Source organism: Amblyomma maculatum, chromosome 2 (assembly GCF_055883805.1).
Source record: "Amblyomma maculatum isolate TAMU_Amacu chromosome 2, ASM5588380v1, whole genome shotgun sequence".
NCBI classification, from domain to species: Eukaryota; Metazoa; Arthropoda; class Arachnida; order Ixodida; family Ixodidae; genus Amblyomma; species Amblyomma maculatum.
Genome location: NC_139345.1, coordinates 128,083,082 through 128,096,644, shown reverse-complemented (window position 1 = coordinate 128,096,644; position 13,563 = coordinate 128,083,082).

Below are 13,563 nucleotides of genomic sequence, written 5' to 3'. Positions count from 1 at the left end.
TTAAATGACGTAGGTAAGGGCCATGTCTCTGTTGATGCAAATGGGATCGCTGTGTACATGACGGCAGCTTTCAAACACTACGACCAATATAGCACCACGAGGCTTTGAAATTACGTTCTTGTAGCTCAGTGGCAGAAACTGAGAACACACGCAAAATGAATTAAGAATTCTTTATCGCTTTGCTATGGGAAAGCCTGATCCTTTGATAAGCACAGGGCCCCTTAGCAACAATACACCTTATTGACAATGTGGCACTGCTGCAACCCACTGGAAATTAAACCACCGAGAAATAAGGGGCTGAATCTTCGACTATCATTTTAAGGTATTGCGTGTAGTGTTCGTGCTATATTGTTTTATGACCTTGGGGAATTATTGCCCTCAATACAATGCGGCAGCGGGCAGGTATTGTGGAAGCCCTCGTGTAGCACGGTTGATCTAATCTGTGTTTTGGTTTGAAGCGAGTGCTCATAATTTAAGTGCCAAACAATATTCCATGACCAAAGCTGGAAAAGAGGAGTCCAGCGTGGGGCTTGAACATAAATAGGCCTCGCCTGTCATATCAAGGGCATATATAGTGACAGTATAAAACAAAAGTATGCTTGGAGCGGACTCGTACAGAGGTAGGTTTCGTGGTAAGAGAGTACGTAACCTCGCAAGATATTGACGCTTTGTTTTATTTTTTATTGCCTGCTTATATTGACGCAGTCAGTCAAACGGCGCGGTTTACAGCAACATCCTCGCGCTGTGCACCGTAAGCGTCGTCTCATTAATTCCATACTTTTCGAAAGGGTCTAAACACAGCGCTATCCTATGCTCTGTTAAAGAGTCGAAAGTGAGAGATAGTTTAATGGCTTAACTCCGCGTTCCCCTCAAAGTAGACCTAAACCTGCCCTGAAATAGATATAGACCATTGCCAAAATAACGTCCTGAAGTGCTTACCTGTGGATGGGCAGTCAAGTGTCATTCGTATTTCACACTTTTCTGCGAATAAAAATTTAATTTTCTATTATGTTATTCTATTATTGTCGGAATTCGTCTGAAGTATAACTGTTATTTTCCTTTTGGCTTGGACATCCTTCAGCGGAACCTCCAACATCGGGCTTTGTGGACAACGCTCCTACTTTTAAGGAGATAGGAAGGGAATAGGTTTCCGCTCAGTGAAATCGGGAGCTGGTGAATCAACTCGCACAAAAGCTTAATAACCTACTGAAATGTAGGACGTTTCGTATTTGTACCGCAGCACAACAATTCGCACAAATAATATTGCTGCCTCCAAAAACTACAAAGACGAGATGAGGTGAAGTGCACAGAGCCGACCGATGCTTCTCAAGAGCATTCGCTTACGCCGGGATTGAGATATAAGCCGCTTGTTGAGATTAGTGTCAACTTGAGGGACGTGGAAACAATATTAAATGGTAGTTTGTGGTGCCGAATGCCACTGTTTGCTTAGATTGCAGCTAGACACGGTGTGGTTTTCCTGGTTTGTTTAGTTTGAAGACGGTGCAGGAAAGGCCCTTTGTTTACACAGTTAATGGTGCAGGCTACGGAAAACACTTTGGAGCAGCCGTTCAGTGGGATACAAGGAAAAGTTGTATTTTATTCTTCTGCCACCGAACGTTCTTTGGCTGCGTATGCGCTCACGACTGCTTACGTATTTAGAAAGGTAATTAGGCATGTTTGCTGAAGAGAAAGCCGCTTTTAAACTTCGTTTCTTAATTTTACATAATTCCTTGATCATGCCTTGTACTAATCGCCTGGTTTGCTATGGGCTGGCGTGTATGGAGAAAAACCCATGTCCAATCAAAGTGGTTGGACAAAAATGAAGGAATATGTAAAGATGCTATGTTTGTTTGTTAGAAAATTCAGGTATGAAATGAAAGAACACAGTCAACGTTCTGAGTACAGCACTGCGTTCACCTAATTCTTCTTAGCAAACAATATTTTTTGTCCGTATTAGCAAAATCTAGAAGGCATGGAGTGGCGCACTATACAGTGATGCCCCATTAACGCATGGTCGCTTTATTTGTACCAACCACAAAAAAATGCTACGTGTCGGCTTGCTTACTCTTTCTTGGCTTCTTTCCTAGATCAGAGTAAAGCAAAAATGTCTGGAAGTCCTTTTGCATGCACGATGCAGAAATAACCGCTAGCGAAAAAGCAAAAATGGAATGTGGTCATGTGATGCAGTTTAAACGTTTCCTTTTGTGATTGTGAGCACTTCATTCTGTTGAAGGAGTGGCGATCGGAAAGGGGGCCACAGTTGCGCGACACCTCGTAGTATTGCTCAAGCACTGCATTAAATTTCACAAGCAGCTGAGGTACTTAGGGCAGGTTTAGTGCCTTTCGACATTTTCTGGTATAATTTTGGAACCCTTTAGTGCCACGCCAAAAATGCCGCGCGCCTAATGACGCCCTTGCACGAAACGCCGTGTAGGGAATGCCTTTTACTGTTTTTTTTCTAGAAAACCGGGAAAACTTGATGACATATTTAGTTTGGCGCAAATGTTACGGCCCTTGTAAAGTACGGACAGTGTGCAGAATTTTAATTTTGCTTGCAAAAGCCATTTGCCTGTGAGTGTACTCCCATGCCTGACTCGTACGACAAACTGTGTCAGCGAGTTTGGCGAAGCGGCTTGAGGCCATTAAGAACTATGCTATGTCGCATCGCTGCACATCACAAGAGGTGAGAATGAAGGCTCATTACCACAGGCGTCTCTACTCTCTTCTCGTCCGCACACTGCTGAGCCGTCTGGCTCCCTTTCAGTTAATTGAGTACGAGAACGTCTCAATGACAATATCCCCATCCCTGCTAGAATCAGGTGGCGCCTTTCCTAGCCTTTTCCTGCCGAAATACGAGATGAAAATAACGAACAAACGTTGCTGCATATATTTGGGACTACTAGCCAGCAAGAATAAATTCTAAAGTCACGCAGGGTACAGCAAGCGACAAAAATAAAATGCTGGCGTAAATTTTTTGTTTCTCATTTTACATTCAAAAGTTGTTGCGCATACGTTGCTTCTGTCATCATAAGGCAGTGTCCGCCGCTGTGAAAGTAGCGGTGCTTTGTTATTCGTTTGCGGACAGCTACCTTCTTCAACTTAGGTTATTGTTGAACCGTGTGAATTTGCAGTTCTAACACCAAATAAAAATCAGTATTGCAGAGATTCCAGAACAAACCGTTGTATGCTGCCATTATTACGGAAGTTCCTCTGAGGATTAGGGATATATGAGGCTTCAAAGATGACATTTTAGGCAGCCACGTTGACTGGAATCGTGAACTGACTGTTCCCTAATTTGTGCTAAATAAACACATATGGTACTGCGATAACGAGAATGTGACATGAGTCAGCTGGTTGTCTCTGAACTATGGAGCTCCCCTAGAATCTTACACTACAGAGCACTGGCTTTGACTCAGGCTTAAATACATAACTTCTTATGTGATGTCACTGCAGAACTGTACATCGCTGGCACGCACTGTCTCTTTCTCTGTCGACATTCGTTTCAGTTGGGCGCATTATGTAGAACAGCTGAATAGTTTTGATATTTTCTTTCTATATTACTTCTTGGAAAGCAAAACAGCGCACTTCAAAACACAGACACAGCGCTGTGTTGTGTCTTTGTTTTGAAGTGCGCTGTTTTGCTTCCCAAGAAGATTTACCAACTAGCCCGTTCCTTCACCCTTGCAAGGTATATTACTTCTACTGGTATGTTTTTTGTTGTAGCTTGATTGCTCTATAAATTTTCAGACTTTTTTTTTTATTACGAATGTTGCTTGCAAGTATTTAAAATGTCAATTATTCAAACTAATTCTTGTAGACTAAGACATTTGTTTCGTCTAGACGAGACGAGAAACCATGCTATATTATAGAAAGAACGTTGTGCTTTCGGTGTATATGTACCCTGATAAACACTGAAAAAGAACTCCGAGGCAAATGGCTCTGAAGCTGTGACTACCAAAACTTACAGTTTCAGCTGCATTCAAGAAAAAGCTGACGTTAGGCGAGAGCGAACCAACCACCTACTTTATTACTTCGTTGTGAACAAAAACGCAATCTTACTTAACTGACACTGGGGTTGTTCTATTCTATTGAAGCTATATTCTTTCCTTTAATCCTGCTCGCGACCTTGCTAGCAGTGGTGTTTTACATCTAGAAATGCTCACAAAGTATGGCAAGTCAATTGACGATAGCACACCGATAAGCGTAGCCTTGATATTGTACACGCCGTAATGATTTAATGCTTTTATTGCCGCTTGCAATTTACTTGTAATCGTGTTAGTTTTCTGCGACATTAGGTTTTCATACTCTAATGCATTTCTCGCCTCATACTAGGACCCATTTTAGTGTAAAAAGTGAACCATAAATTAAAAATGCAATAAATACGAAAATATGGCAGCTGATGTGCGTCTCTAGGCCAAATGCAAATTAGCAGTAGCTAGAAGTTTAGTATGCATTTCGGTATTGGTTTTGAGGCGCACAGACATACTGGCATACAACAAGTTGTATAAAATATTTCTCAACATAATTATAAAGCCCATATTTAACCAAACCGCACAAACATGCCTACATGACCTAAGGTTAACATGTATGACTCAGGATTGAAGAGTTCCAGTGGGTGCGATTATAATCTCAAATATGCTGCCTAATTTGGCAGCTTAATATTTGACATCCCTCTATTTGCAACATGCAACCTCACGAACGTTACTTCTAACTTGTCAATGAAATGAAACGTACATTCAGAGCGATTTACACATGTAAAATGTGGCAACACATATCCCATGACCTTAACACTGACACCAACTTTCCTCCTCAACAGAAAAATTCCTGCCCTAAAATGAATGACACACATTGGTCATATACTTCTACTTATTATACATTTATTAGGCATCTGCGTGATATCTTTAGATGTAGTCTCCTACTGATACAGACCATAGGTTTTATATTTTCACTTATTGCTGGAAAGCATCGTACTGAAAATGCATACTGAACTCTATTCTCTTCTCCGCTGTCTCTCTGTCATGTTTTGAAACACCTCACTTCATATTTTACCCCAGCTATTCTATCATCATCATCATCATCATCATCATCATCATCATCATCATCATCATCATCATCATCATCATCATCATCATCATCATCATCATCATCCTCTTCATCATCATCATCTGGCCTATACCCACCGCAAGGCGTAGGCTTCTCCCATATTCCTCCAATTAACCCGTTCATGTGCTAGCTGCATCCACCTGACCACTGCGACCTTCTTGCGACCTCATCCGCTCACCTAAACTTCTGCTTTCCCCTGCTGCGCTTTCTTTCCCTTGGAATCCAATCTGTTAGCCTAAGCGAACATCTGTCATCCTCTCTTCGCATTACATGCTCTGCACATGCCCATTTCTACCTCTTTATTTCCGCTACAACGTTATTAATTCACTTACACACTCTGGACACTTCCTATCTTTAACTGCAGTGTTTGGTAGATTTATGATGCTGTTTATCATGCCTTAATTCTTGAATAAGAGCTACGCGTTTTGTTTTTAACTATTTAGTTTATATTATCTATGATACATTGTCGCCAGCCAAAAGAGTTTTAGGGGTTATTTTTAACAGCGGCCAGAACATGTCCTTATCACTGTAAGTTTCACGAGCGAAAAGATCTTGTTCCTGTTCAGCGCCGCCTAGACGGGGCTTTTTTCTTTATAGCGCAAGATGCACTGAGATTTTTTCCGAGTGATTAAAGCGAAGCAAGACTGTTTCCGCATCGTTCCAAATGTATCTAAGTTCCTTTGGCCGGTTATCTAAGGTGATTTGTTGCCTTCTTTAAACTAAGCGCTCTCGAATTCGGCTGGTACTCGTAGATAGACGAGTGTCGAGCATGCTTGCTGCAATCGCCGCCGCCGATTTGCTTTATGCTTTGCGGGCGCAAGTCAGTCTAATGAGTTCTTTGAGCGCAACTCTGGTTTCCTCATTTTCTGCCTTCAGATTGTAACTACCAAGTGACAATAGAGAGATTTAGTATATTGCGATCCGCAATCCGCCACCGTGACCCTCTACCGGTCTATCTGCCGACTTCCAGCATGTGACGCCATCTATTGACATGGAGGGAATTTGGGCATGCGCAGTGGAAAGAGCAGGGTAGAATCACGATAACAAATCGCGAATTGCGGCAAACTAAATCTTTCTAATATGTGTTCCCTTTCCGGGCACTCTTACAAGTGCTGAGAGTTAAGTCTCCCTTCTGTATATCAACTTACTGTAACGCCTTTTGTTTTCGTAAAATGTAGTCTGCATAAATGAGTATCGTTTTTCTGCTGGACTCACTACCAGCTACTGGCTATGGCTCCAAGTAGTATTTGATATATTAGTAGACGAACAAAGAACAATACCGCTTGATACAGATCAGAAATATATAGGAAGCCGCCGTGGTAGGTTAGATGCCACCTCGAAAGTGCTGCCCAATTTGGCAACGGCTTTAGGGAATTAAGCAGAGGGATATAAAAAGACAGGCGAAACTGAATAAGGGCTCTGGTGATAATGCAATAAAACTAGGTGCTTTATGTATTGATTTTCGTACATTGCGCATAAAACAAATGTTTCAACCTTTGTACGTAATTCTAAGTTTAAGAAAGTGCCATTTTGCAGTGGTGTGCTGGTGTTGCTCATTCGTGTACTCGGAATGCTTAAACTCTCAAGGGAAATACGAACCGTATTAAGTTCACGTTGCCGGTTATGCCGTTTGCCACTGTTGTTCTCATGTGCTAGTACTCTTTAGTATCTTGAGAAGTGCACTACTAGGAACACCCAAGCCGAGCTTCAGAATTGCGTGTGCCGTCACTCTGATTGGCTAAGCATCAGTGACGCCAATTGTGTGAATGAAGTCCTTAGCTGCTGCCTAGCAATGTACACGAAGTTGTGGTTGCCGTGACGGACACTGCAACCCTAATACTCTCCTTTTTTTGCTCAATAAATAACGAGCATGCTTCTGGCAGGTGGTCGTTGGCAGCAGACAAGGTCGGGCAATAATTGCTCACCGGGTTGCGTGTTACGAGAGCAGCTGGCATGATCTAGTTGGAGATAGCGGCCGGCTCGGGCGGTTCTTACCACTATAGAGGATGAGATGAAAATCGAGTCCAGTAGAACATCGTGTGCTATATACAGTGTTCTATAACTTAATCGGAACTGTTTTGAAAACTTCTCCCGCCTCAATAGGAGGCTCAATTGCACTGAAACCGCACTGAAACCTTGCGTATTGTTGACCCTATTGTTACTCGGTAAATTTAATTTAGCTGGTTTGACTTCATATGACAAAAAACTATAAACGTCTGCGACGAGACCGAGGAGCAAAATACGCCAACGCTGAATTTCCGGCAAAAAGAAGCTTTGGCGCCATCTGTCATTTCTGGAGGACAACGCCACCGCGCGAAAGCGCCCAGGCAAGCGTGGCACGCTTACATAATTAGATCGCGCTTGGGCAGCCTTCGCAGGAAAATTGGCGATCGCGTATTTCGCTCCTTCAGTCTCGTCATAGGTGGTTCTAATTTTTCATCATTTGGGGCTAACCAGGTTAACACCATTGTAATATTTACTACACAAGAAAAGCGAAAATAAGCGCACTAGCTCTCTGCATGGTTTAACCACAAACATGCCTCCGCTTCAGGCGGGAGCATTTTTCAAAACCGTCCCTATAAAATTGCAGAACACTGTAAAAACTTTTTTAACTGTTTCGTGACGTCACATTCATGTGGCCTCGTGAGGTCAACTAAAACTGATTGATATAGCTTAACCTATGACTGATCAATGGCTGACAATGATCTGACCCTTGAACTCGAATTAACGTTTTATTTACACCTCGGAATGAACCTAAGCGACGAGCAAAAGGAATGCATCTCAGCAAACTGTCATTGCCATAAGCGGGTCGATCCTCTTCTATTTTGTTTAAAAGTGTTTATGCTCGATGGGAGCAATCATCTCTATCCTTGACAGAGCAGGTGAAATAAAGATGCTCCGGAGAGGCAGGAAATGATTTCACTTTTTGCCATGTCTTCTACTGTTACTTGGTTGACACCGTCCCAATTTGTTTTTAGTGCAATAAAATCCATTACGTGTCTGAGGATGTGGTTGTGTAATCTATGTATTCAAGGTGGGGGGAACTTCATTTTGTGAACGAAAAATTCAATTTTGAACCTTTGCAGCAATGTGATCGATACTTTCTTTGTCATTTCAAAAATGCATTACTCATGCATATTCGTTAATTAAAAAATATTTTTTTGCTGTTTTTCGCCCTAATGTCGATAAGAAAAGTGAGTATATCTCGACGTAGTCTCTTCGTTTTAGATATTTACAGAAAAAAAAATTCCGTAGGTTTCAACACAAACGTAGGTTTCTATTTTGACTTTGATCTTGTTCTTAGCTCTATTTTCAGCCACTATTGCTCCTTTCAGTAAGTAAGCATTATATCATGATCTTAACAACTTGAGGAAAGCACGCTGCTTCCAAGATGCCTCATCGCAGGAGCCAGAATACAATGTCTGGTGTCCTAAGCTCACAATTTTCAGCTTCATAACAGTTGAACCAGCTGCAGGGGGCACATTTGTGTGCTCTAATCACGGAAACATCAGAAGCATAAAAGTGCTGAAGCATTTGAATGCTACCACGTGAATTCCAGGTTTATCATTGATAGCGAAGCAGCGGGTAAAAAAACGATTTCAATCTGAGTTCCGATGCGAAAGAAGAATAAATTCCTCATGTTGGGGGGTATAAGAAATGTGAGTATATCTCGACGTGGTTCCTTCGTTTTAGATATTTACAGAAATATAAATTTTCTGTAGTTTCATCACAAACGTAGGTTTCTGTTTTCACTTTCATCTTGTCCTTAGCTGAATTTCAGCCACTATTGCTCCTTTCAGTCAGTACAACTATTATATCGCGACCTTAACAACCTGAGGAAAGCAACCTGAGAGAAACAACCTTAGATAAAGGGGTGCTGGTAGTGGAGGGCTTCAGAGTAATTTCGACCACTTGGGGATCTTTAACGTGCGCTGACATCGCACAGCACACGGACGCCACTTCGTTTCGCCTCCATCGAAATGAAGCCGCCGCGGTCGGGATCGCAATACTGCTTTTGTACACTTGTATTTTTTGTTTTTATCTGTTACTTTTGAAAGTTATTGTAAATCCATCACTTCGCTGCGCATCTCCCTGAAATGCTCTAACATTCGCATCAGGAAACTAACCACATCGTCTCGCACAGCACTTAGAACTAATTTATTGTACGCAGTGATAAACGCTAGCAAAACGTTACATGTGTTGAGTTAATAAGCTTAAACACATTTACAAATGCATATAGCAGTACATACTTGATCACGCGTAGCAAAACATCACATCCCCTTTCCCACGCTGTTTTTGTACAATAATCTCGCAGAAATGCCTGATTTCGGAAAATATTTAAACATTAGGTGCCTCAAAAAAAAAAAAGAACAGAAACTACAAAAAAATTTTACTCAACATTCTTATCGCTTTGGTAACAGTTTATGAGAATTATTTACCCCAACGAAGCTGTAAACTGTCTTAGAAAAGCCCACCATCGATCAAAGGCGCGGCTAGCTGGCGAGCTCGGGGGAGAAAAAGAGTAAGGTGCCCAGCGCGGGCGACGGGCGGTCGAGGAGGAACGAGGAGAAAAGCGCCGCGAAGGTGGGTAGTGTCGCTACTTTCACACTATCCAGGGCTTTAGTTCAACGTTTTGGCAGACTCCTACCCCTAATAAGGCCAAGGTTGGTGGGACTCAGCTCAAGGTCATTCGGACTCAGTGATGCGGAATCTGAAGTTTCACCTCGAGTACTAAGCGTGCGCTGTAAATAACGGCCGGTACTGTCATGAGCCAGCATTATCTCTATCATAATTTAAAGCGTAAGCCTGAGCTTGGTTTCTGGGCGGCGTTTTCTGAGCCGTCACTACATTCTTTTGATGGCTTATAACCTCTCACAATGCATGTGTCCATTTCTGTCATTACGTTCCAGCTTTTCATGATCTTGTAACCATCTGACTTACCTACTCAATTTTCACTTGTTAGTGCATAATTCAGCGCGTAGCGTTCCTTTGCTGTTCATAACAATGTGAATATTAGGAGAGTTACATGTTCTCCTTTAATGTACAGTAGTTTTATGACGAAAGCACTGATAAATGTTATCTCATGCATTTAAATGAGATTTCGAAAAACATGGAATTAAATGCTCCCAATAAATAGCAATTTTAAACCACTGATATTGAAAAAAAAGTAAACAGTCAATTTGTGGAGCTCTAATAATATGAAGTTCGTGAACATAGAGTTCAGTCTTTTTTCTGTTATTCCGAATTAAGAACTACCATTATTTATCACATAAATGACTCGCTTTGGAGAAGTCTGAAATGGCCGAATCTTCTGTGTGACTAACTGATGATTATAAGTGTCTACGATGTGCATGCCAGGAAAAAGTAAGGAGCAAAATTAGTCTAACATGTTTCACCGTTGCCAGGTTCGCAGAAAAAATTACAGACACAAATATTGGGGCCACCATTAGTTTTTATTCCATGCTACAAACCTGTTAGCAGGCAGTGACGGTTAAAGAAAACTAAGAAATAGTACAAACATGAGCACTTATAAACAGCGAGCCGTAATAATAAAATTCAATCAGTGCAGCATTAGATTAAAAACGCACTCAAGCAAGCATACAAACCAGTGCAGCGTGAATCACAATCACGTCAAGCATCTCAGTTGGATAATTAGCTGGCAATACTACAACAAAGATGCCTTTACAAGCATACCACGTAAGCAAAAACAAAAACCGTAAACGTTTTAACACGATAGTGTTTAGGGTTCTTTTGCAGAAGAACCCGTTGGGGGTCGGCATTATGACACGATAGGCCTTATTGGTAGATAGGCACTATGACGTAGCCAGGCTTAAATAGGAAATGAGTGATCGAATGCTAGAATAAAACCTCTGCGCCTTTGGTAGCGAGTTCGACACTACCCGTACACAACCATGTACCTTTCTTCGGATGGCTTAAAAAGCAAAACGATATGCCAGGTGACACTAAATTGAGCACAGGAAGAGTAAGTCATCGCCCTATACTCTTAAGGCGAACGTTATCGTCCCTCATATCTCTGTTTCTATGAACTCCTAAGAGTTTGTAGTCACCGGCGGTGAGGGTCGTTGGAGCGTTGAGGGCTTTGGGGGAGGACCGGAGGCCTTAAAGCCGTCGGTGTAGCCAGAACAGACGAAGGCTTGCCCGGGGGGACAACCGGAGCTGTGGCTGGGTCCGAAACTGTGATGCACTAGAAGCAGAAGCAGTCGGTTTCTCCTCTCTTAGTCGTGTGACGTTGCTTGGAAAGGAGATAAAATACATCCGTCAAGAAAAGTCTCGAACTACTTATTTAAAAGGGTTTGCTAACCCTTTATTCAGGCATCTCGTGATCATCTGCTCGGGGCGAGTTCTACAAGTCTTTCTTACCCATATTCGTTTTTTATCCTTATTCTTTATATTTGAAACTTGCGCACCAGGAAAACGCTGTATTGCTTCCTGATATTTTGTATTTGTTCTGGAAGGGCTATGCTAACAAAATTAGAAATTTCGATCACTTTAGATGAGTGAGCACATGTTAACAATCTCTCCGTTACAACTTGGTCGCGTGTCGAATGCATATGAGTACAAGTTCCGCAGGCAGGCGACTATAAAAAGAAACAAAAATCCTTTTAATAGCTTCGTTCTTTTACCTGCACTCTTAAGGAGGTGTCCGCTTGAAGAACTGAAATTAAAAGCACGCTAACGTCTTAGCAGCAGATGAAAATTAGCGACTGTTCCGCCTGTTATACTGTTTTAAACGAGCGTAATTCATCATTTTCAACGGGCTAGGCAGCGCTCATCAGCTGCCAAAATGTCGATAACAGCGCTATTCTGAAAAGCTGCTTATTGTACACACGAGTTCACAAGGGCAAGAGCACCAATTACCTACCTTTCACAGCGTTCCCGCCGGGTTATATTCCTGGTGTCGTAGACGTTTGCGTCGAGTGTCTGCACGCTTCAGGCCTTGAAAGAGCTGCTGGCAAAGTTCGTCGTGCAAGCGCCGTAGGCAGGCATTCTCGTCAAGGTTTGCTTCGTAAACGACCTTTGAATCTCTACATTTGTTTTGCTAAGCGCATCACAGGGCTGTCGCTCTGCGCAGTAGTTCTTCGATGCCTCGTGTTAATGCGGTCTTGTAGTCAACGTGGTCCCTTTGCTCTTGACATGGCCTACATGGCCCCGATATATATGAAGTGTAATAGGGCGTTTATTGACGCTCAGATGGAGAGCTGTGAGGACAGGACCTTGCAACGGCGAGCCCAGCGTACTTCGTCTTCGTCGCACAACGCACAGGTGCATGTCGATGGCTGAAGTGCTGACTATCACAGTACATTTCCCCCCCGGGTAAAAAAAAGGAGCCATCCTGGCGACTTATGGCGCGGAAAGCACAGCGGGGTCATAGAATGGCTTCAATCGGTTCACGTGAACTGTTTCACGACCACGGCGACGCAAGTCCGAAGAGGGCGTGACGGGCTCAACTACGTAGCTGACTGCAGATGTTTGCTGGAGGACCCTATATGGCCCGTGGTAGCGAGCAAGAAACTTCTTTGAAAGGCCAGGGGTTGTGGAGGGCACCCAGAGCCACACCAGTGTGTTCGGGAGATATGACGAAGCTTCGCCGGTATCACGGAGGTATTTTTGTTGCCACTGATTTTCTGTTGTGAGAGAGCGGGCGAGCTGACGGCATTCTTCTGCGTACGTGACGGCATCGGATAGCGGGGAAAATTCGGAAACGTCAGGGCGGTAGGGAAAAAGTGTGTCCATAGTACAGGGTGGCTCGCGCCCGTAAAGGAGAAAGAATGGAGCGAATCCAGTAGTGGCCTGTGTCGCGGTGTTATATGCGTAAGTAACAAACGGTAGAACTTGGTCCCAATTGGAATGGTCGGTGTTCACGTACATAGCCAGCATGTCACCGAGAGTGCGGTTAAAACGTTCTGTCAGTCCATTCGTCTGAGGGTGGTACGAGGTAGCGGTGCGGTGTATGATGCGGCATTCTTTCAGGAGAGCCTCAAGAGCGTCTGATAAGAAAACGCGTCCGCGGTCACTGAGCAGTTCGCGAGGGGCACGATGGCGAAGAACCAGGTTTTTCAGAATAAAGGCAGCCACGTCGCGTGCGGAAGCAGAGGGCAATGATGATGTCTCAGTGTAGCGGGTTAGATGATCCACTGCCACGATAATCCAGCGGTTGCCAGCTGAAGTTGTAGGAAGGGGACCGTATAGATCTATGCCGACACGATCAAACGGACGGGCAGGACAGGGCAACGGCTGCAACGGATCAGGGGACTTGAGAGGAGTTTTTCGGCGTTGGCAAGACTGGCAAGAGCGGACAAAATGGCGGACAAAGTGGTACATTCCACGCCAGAAGAAGCGTAGACGCAAGCACGTGTAGGTTTTCAACACTCCGCCGTGGGCGCACTGGGGATCAGTATGGAAAGCAGCACAAATTTCGGCGCGGAGATGACGGGGGAT